Below are 8,062 nucleotides of genomic sequence, written 5' to 3'. Positions count from 1 at the left end.
TCCCTGACACCACCTCTTTGCCCTCAACCCCTGTATTGCCATGGTAGTTTGGTATTTTGAGGTCCTCTGGTTGATGCCTGTGACATCTCTGCCCTGAAACCTGAAGCCCGTTCTGTGAACAAACCTTTAGCAGCTTGAAGAATGGAGTGATTGGCGGGGAGGTGCTGACAGTAGAAAGAATGATCATGTCCAATTCTGCTTAAGCCAAGCCCCACCCACAATGTGAGCAACCGAAATGTATTACTGTTTCAACATTTCAAAATATTAAAAACCAGCAGCAAAACAGATATTAAAATAAAAATTAAAAGGTTATGCGACTGAAATGCATCAACAATACTTGCACTCATATCCTTAACAAGTATGTGCATGCGGTTGCATGCATGCTCACATGCACACACAAACAGACAATGTTAACATTTATTAATTTTGCCCAGGGTAAAAACAAAGGTTTTTAAACAAGGTTTTTCACCTGGGATCAGCATGAGGGAATTGCTGAGCTAATAAGGGGAGAATGACCCCAGGTTCCAAGGAGCTCACACACTGGAAAGTGTTTCAATAGCCTAGAGCAGGGCTGTCAAACTGCTGGCCTGTGGGCTGGATCCAGGCTGTGGAGCTTCTTTTTCCAGCACCAAAGCAGCTGTGTGTCGACCTTACGAACATAGGAACATAGCTTCTCCAAGGTTGCAGGCAGGAATCTCTCTCATCCCTATCTTGGAGAAGCCAGGGAGGGAACTTGGAACCTTCTGCTCTTCCCAGAGCGGCTTCATCCCCTGAGGGGAATATCTTGCAGTGCTGTTCACACATCAAGTCTCCCATTCATATGCAACCAGGGCAGACCCTGCTTAGCTATGAAGACAAGTCATGCTTGCTACCACAAGGCCAGCTCTCCTCTCCTTGGGCACTGCATTTCCTTCCCCCACTCCGCCACACACTGAAGTGGCAGCAATGCTCTCCACTTGCTCCGGCTTCCTGGCTGGCTCGCCTGTTCGTTCATTCATCTGTATGTTTTATTTGTTTCTTCCTTCCTCCTGTTGCTGCCACTGCTGCCAGCATTCCTCTCTTCCCCCACCCCGCACTCAGAAGGAAGGATTTCTTCTTCTCCCTGAGCTGCCACCACACTCCTCCCTCCTGTATCCTTGTAGCTCTTCAGTGTGTGGAGAACTGAGGCAGAAGGAGTGGGTGGAGGGTGAGGGAGGGAGAGAGAGGAGAGGAGGTAGAAAGAAAGAGAGTGAGAGAAAGGGGGAGTGGGAGGAGGAAGACAAAGACAGAAGAAAGAGGGTGCAGGAGAAAGCGTGGCAGAAGGAAGACAAGAGAGGGAGGGGAGAAGGCAAGGGAGGGAGGGAAAGGAGGAAGAAAGAGAGTGAGAGAAAGGGGGAATGGGATGAGGAAGACAAAGACAGAAGAAAGAGGATTCAGGAGAAAGGGGGCAGAAGGAAGCAGGAGGGCAAGGAGGGAGGAAGAGGGGGAGGGAGGAAGAAAGGAAGAGAATGAGAGAAAGAGGGAGTTGGACAAAAACAAAAGGTGGTGAGAAGGCCTTCTCCTAAATGAGTGGAGGGCAAGGGAGGAGGGAAGCAGGAGGGGGAAGAAAGGAAGGAACCGAGTGAAAGAAAGATGGAGGAGGAGGAAGATGAAGACAAAGCCAGAAGGTGGAGAGAGGCACCTTCCCCTGAATGACAGAGTGAAGTGGAAGGGGATGAGTGAGAGAGTGAGGGAAGGGCAGGGGAAGGGGACACAAGGTGGGTTTGAGAAGACACATGAGGCGAATGTGGCCCCCTGGAGGTGCATTGGGATCAAATCCAGGCTACCTCCCAGTTGAGTTTGACACCGCTGGCCTAGAGTCATTTTGCCTACAAAACATAGACATCATCATTTATTTATTTATTTTTAATATAACGTATTTCTATACCATGTCTCTGGGTGGTTTACAACAAGCAATCAGTTCTATATTAGAAGAAACACTGGCAGGTCAGCAGGCTGTTCCATGGGAAGGGTAGTAAGAAATCTAATAGCTGTCCCCCATTCCGGCTGTCCTGCCAGCTCTTTGACCTTGGGGAGCACTGCCAACATCCCACATAACCTTACCTTGCTCCTCTGCAATGCCAGGTCTGTCCAAAATAAATCAGAACTAATCCATGATTTGATCATGGATGAAGAGGCCGACCTGATGTGTATTACTGAGACTTGGTTGGGGGAGGCTAGTGGTCCAGTTTGGTCCCAGCTTCTCCCGCCAGGATATTCTGTAGAGGAGCAGGTCAGGGGACATGGGTGGGGAGGTGGAGTGGCTGTGGTCTATAAGGATAACATCTCCCTTACCAGGGTCCCTGTTAGGGTATCGGATCATATCGAATGTGTGTACTTGAGTTTGGAGACCAGGGATAGATTGGGACTTCTGTTGGTGTACCAATCGCCCCGCTGCCCAACGGAATCCCTTACTGAGCTCACGGACTTGGTCGCGGAACTTGCATTGGAGTCTCCCAGACTTTTGGTGCTGGGGGACTTCAATGTTCATTTTGGGACCAATTTGTCCGGGGCAGCTCAGGAGTTCATAGCGGCCATGATGACTATGGGCCTATCCCAAGCGGTCTCTGGATCGACGCATATTGCAGGTCACATGCTTGATTTGGTCTTTTATTCTGATCAGGGTGATGTTCGGTGGGTGGGGACTCCTACGATCTCCCCATTGTCATGGACGGACCACCATCTGGTTAAGGTTGGACTTACAACCGCTTTCCACTTTCTCAGGGGCGAGGGGCCTATTAGAATGGTCCGCCCGAAGAGGTTAATGGATCCGGTAGGATTCCAAGAAGCCTTGGAGGCATTTAATGTTGGCTCTGCTGGTGATCCTGTTGATGCCCTGGTTGAGAACTGGAACAACTTGCTCACCAGGGCAGTAGACACAATTGCTCCTAAGTGTCCCCTCCAACCTGCTTCAAAATTGGCCCCTTGGTATACGGAAGATCTACGTGGGCTGAAGCGGCAAGGTAGGTGACTGGAGCGCAAATGGAGAAAAACTTGACTCGAATCCGACAGATTACGACATGGAGCACATTTAAAGATCTATGCTCAGGCGATACGTGCGGCAAAGAAGTGTTTCTTTTCTGCCCATATTGCCTCTGTGAGTTCACGTCCGGCGGAGTTGTTCAGGGTTGTGAGGGGACTAGTATCTGCTCCCTCTCCCTTGAACCAGAATTTGGAAGCATCAGTTACCCACTGTGGTGTGTTTAATGAATTTTTCTCAGACAAAATCTCTTGGATTCGGGCTGACCTAGATGGAGACTCCACAATAAATTTGATGTCTGAACTGGAGGTGTCAGAAAACTCCTCTTATACGATTCGACTGGATCAATTTCAGTTTGTGACTCCTGATGATGTGGACAAGCTGCTTGGAGTGGTGAGGCCTACCACTTGTCCTCTTGATCCTTGTCCAGCATGGCTTGTTCTATCTAGCAGGGAGGCTGTTGTATGCGGCCTGGTAGAAATCATAAATGCTTCTCTCAGGGAGGGCAGGATGCCTCCTTGTCTTAAGGAGGCAATCATTAGACCTCTTCTAAAGAAGCCTGCATTAGATCCCTCAGAGTTAAGCAATTATAGGCCAGTTTCCAATCTCCCATGGCTGGGCAAGGTAATTGAGAGGGTGGTGGCCTCTCAGCTCCAGGCGGTCTTCGTGGAAACGGATTATCTAGACCCATTTCAAACTGGTTTTTGGGCAGGCTATGGGGTGGAGACTGCCTTGGTCGGCCTGATGGATGATTTCCAATTGGGAATTGACAGAGGAAGTGTGACTCTGTTTGTCCTCTTGGATCTCTCGGCGGCTTTCGACACTATCAACCATAGTATCCTTCTGGAACATCTGAGAGTGTTGGGGGTGGGAGGCACTGTTTTACAGTGGTTCCGCTCCTGTCTCTCGGACAGATTCCAGATGGTGTCGATTGGAGATTGTTGCTCTTCAAAATCTGAGCTTAAGTATGGTGTTCCTCAAGGCTCCATACTCTCTCCAATGCTTTTTAACATCTACATGAAACCGCTGGGAGAGATCATCAGGGGATTTGGAACTGGGTGTTACCAGTATGCTGATGACACCCAGATCTACTTCTCCATGAACTTCTTCAGGAGTTGGTATATCCTCCCTAAATGCCTGCCTGGAAGCAGTAATGGGCTGGAGGAGGGAGAATAAACTGAAGCTGAATCCAGATAAGAAGGAGGTACTTATTGTGCGGGGTCGGAACTCTAGAGACTATTTTGATCTGCCTGTTCTAGACGGGGTCACACTTCCCCAAAAGGAACAGGTACGCAGTCTGAGAGTACTTCTGGATCAACGTCTCTCCTTGGTTTCTCAGGTTGAGGCAGTTGCCAGGGGTGCTTTCTATCAGCTCCGGCTGATACGCCAGCTCCCCCGTTTCTCGAGATCAATGACCTCAAAACAGTGGTATATTTGTTGGTAACCTCCAGACTGGACTTCTGTAATACGCTCTACATAGGGCTGCCTTTGTACATAGTCCGGAAACTTCAGTTGGTTCAGAATGCGGCAGCCAGATTGGTCTCTGGGTCATCTCCTTTGTTGATGGAGTTACACTGGCTGCCAATAGGTTTCTGGGCAAAATACAAAGTGCTAGTTATAACTTATAAAGCCCTAAACGGCTTAGGCCCTGGGTATTTAAGAGAGCGTCTTCTTCGCTATGAGCCCACCGGCCGCTGAGATCATTTGAGGAGGTCCGTCTCCAGTTGCCACCAACTCGTTTGGTGGCTACACAGAGACGGGCCTTCTCGGCTGCTGCCCCGAGATTGTGGAATGCGCTCCCTGCTGAGATACGATCCTCCCCATCTCTGGCAATTTTCAGAAAACACCTGAAAACACATCTCTTCAACCAGGCTTTCTCAGCTTTTTAAAATTTGATTTTAAATTGTTCTGATTATTTAATTGTTGTTTTATGATGTTTTTAATTGTTAATCATTGTTTTATGCTTTATAATTTTTGTTTTAATTATTAACTGATTTTAATGGTGTTTTAATCTAAACTGCCCTGAGCCTTTTGGAAGGGCGGTATAAAAGTTTTAATAATAACTAAATAATAAAATATTAAACAGCCATATAGCCCACAGTACACATCCTTTCCAGGATCACAGCTTGATTCATATCTTCCGGTGGTACGTGTTAGGGTTTCATGCACTATTATTACAAACACTTACCTGGAACTGACTCAAATACATCAAATATTCATCAGAGGAAGGTATGCCTCCTGAACAGTATAGCCAAATAATTAGCTAAAACACAAAGATATTGCCTGTTTCTATTGTGTGTGTGGTGGGGTTTTTTTTAGATCAGTCTGATTTGCAGAAATCATTAGGCAAGATCTTTTGCAGCCTCCGAAGAAATATTATCACCTGCTAATGGCTGCTCATCAAGTCATTGTTAAAGGCACAATGGTAGAAACTGGCTGAAACCAGAGCTGAAACTCTGCCAAACCAGGATTTGCAGAGGTTTGGGATGATAAGAGCAGAAGAATGGGATGAAGAGGGATGTATTTTTAAAATTGTATTATTTATATCCCACCTTATAATAAACATGTGTGGTACATGTCATATATTTTGTGTCTTTTTGGCACTGTGAGTTATTCCAAGATGCTTAAGGATATGTTAAAGCTTTGTTCTACAGCTACCTCATCCATAGTAGTCCGAAGCCTCCTGACCCAGCCTACACACTCTTTTCCCAATAGAAGGCAAAATGACAGTTTAAAATGGACTTGTGATTTCCTATAAGTAAATAGATATCCAGAGATGTTTATGTATTGGTAGCTTGGTCAGCAGCAAGTGAACTGAAGCTTTTCATCAGTGCAATAAATTTCTCAGCCATCTCGGTATTTCTAACCCTGTCTCCTATTGATTCCTATTTCCAGTCCCCTTGGTCAGATAAATGGCGTTTGTATTAGAGATTACTAGCCTGGGAGATTAACCAAAGAGAAGCTTTGAGATTTCTGCTATAAACTCCGATAGAAAAGAATAAGATCTTTAACCTAGCAATATCAGATGTTACAACGCATTGGTTTGTTATTACCCTTCATTTGAGAGCTTTGTGTTCAGGAAGATTGTAGTAAGCTAGGTAATATGAATGACAGCTTCCCTCTGGCACTTTTTATCCAGGTTTGGAAAATATGATGTAGAATTCGTTAAAGAGAAAAAGCAAGTGAACAAACAATACTATCATTTTAAGATGGGCTGTACAGAATGAATGAATGAATGAATGAATGAATGGCTTTATTACAATCATAGATCAGACATAAACACAAATAAACATAAACTATATAAGAAATATATTATACAGTACTTCAATGAAGTAAACGTTTTATGGTAAGATCGAAAGGGTAGAAGTTAATTGTTGGCGGTTGACTTAACCGTGGCTGCACAAAATTTAGCAACCTTGTATGATAGAAGATTTCTTGTCTGCAAGGAGAAGTGTGACATAAAATTCATCATTTTGGCCAGGGTAATGTAATAGTAAGAGAATAATAAGACTATATTGACTGTCATTATAAAAGGAACAATATAGCAACAGGTAGTGGACATTCAACTTCACCCGAACCACAAGTGCAGATCCTACTGGCCAAGGGAATGTTCAAAAATTTCATTTTAAAAATTGCTGACAGTAAGACATCATAACTTGCTCCGAGGAGCACTCTCTGATGATTGGATACAGAAAGTGACAAAAAATAACTGCCTGGTTCCCGGCTGAGATCGCCAAGGCGCCCTCTTGTGGTCTGAGGGATGACACCTAAGTCATTTTGATGCTCAGTGTGCAAGATTCTCTGTTTGAGGATCTTGGCTTGATTATATCCTAATAATGACAGATGTTCTAAATAGTGATGTGCCCGAACCGGTCCGGAGGCCATTCTACAGGACTCCAGACTGGTCCAGACATGGGCGGTTCGGGGTTTGGATAGATTGGGGTGGGGGTTCCTTTAAGGGTGGGGGGAGGGTTTACTTACCCCTCCCGCCGCTTTCCCTCCTCCAGCACACATATTTTCGTCAGTAATTGGGGAGGCAGGATACCTCCCTGCCGCCCCTTCCCCCACTTGGCTGCAAAAGGCTTCCTAGACTGTCCTAGGAATAGACTGTCTATTCCTATTCCTATTCCTATTCCTAGAATAGACTGTCTGAGACTAATCAACACTAATCAAACTTTAATATAACCTAATCCAAATTCAAACACAACATTTTTCAGTGGTTTGAATTGCCCCAAGTATGATTCATACATTCATCTGAAACAGAGGTTACATTCACACATAACACGAAGCCACAGTTAAATGGGGCAGAGGTTGGAATTCCTGTACATCTGAATGCGTGAAACTGAGGCTGCCACGAATCAGGGACTGCGCCTCGCGGCACCAACACCCCCCCACATCTGACATCAGATGCAGGGGGTGTTATTTTGCTCCCAAACGGGGCCAGGGGGCTCATTGGCAACATGGGCTGGAGCAACTCTCCCTGCCGTTAAGGGAGAGTTTGGCAAGGTGACCGGAATGGCTCTCCCTGACCTTAAAGGCAGGGAGAGTTGCTCCTGCCTGCGCTGCCCAACGCAACTTGGTTCATCTCCCTTCCAAATGGGGCCGCACTCTCCATTTGGGAGGGAAACCACACCCCCACGTCTGATATCAGACACGGGGCGGGGCCAGCAGGCCACAGCAGTGGCTGAACATGGGCCACCACCAGCCTCACGCCACGCCTGCATGTGTAACTCTCATATAGGTAAGTGTGACATGCATCTGTTATTTTGACCAAAGACAGAGACATAAGCTTAATGCTTCATTTTTTAAAAAAAATTGCACACATGTCAGGTCTGCGGTTCTGCTGTGCAGCTTCCTCCTGCTCTTGTTCAGTGCTGAATTCTGATCACCATACACAATGCCACTGCATTTACAGAAGTCTCCTTGGTCAAGTGCAAACTTTCTCTCTGCTCCTGATGGAAGGCAGGCACTGAGCAAGCAAAACAGTGTCTTCTCAACAGCAAGCAAGAGTGGGCAAACTTCTGGGTTTCACAAACTCTCTGCTTACTTTCACAATAACTCTTG

This window comes from Hemicordylus capensis, chromosome 6 (genome assembly GCF_027244095.1).
Source record: "Hemicordylus capensis ecotype Gifberg chromosome 6, rHemCap1.1.pri, whole genome shotgun sequence".
NCBI classification, from domain to species: Eukaryota; Metazoa; Chordata; class Lepidosauria; order Squamata; family Cordylidae; genus Hemicordylus; species Hemicordylus capensis.
This window is presented reverse-complemented; position numbering follows the sequence as displayed.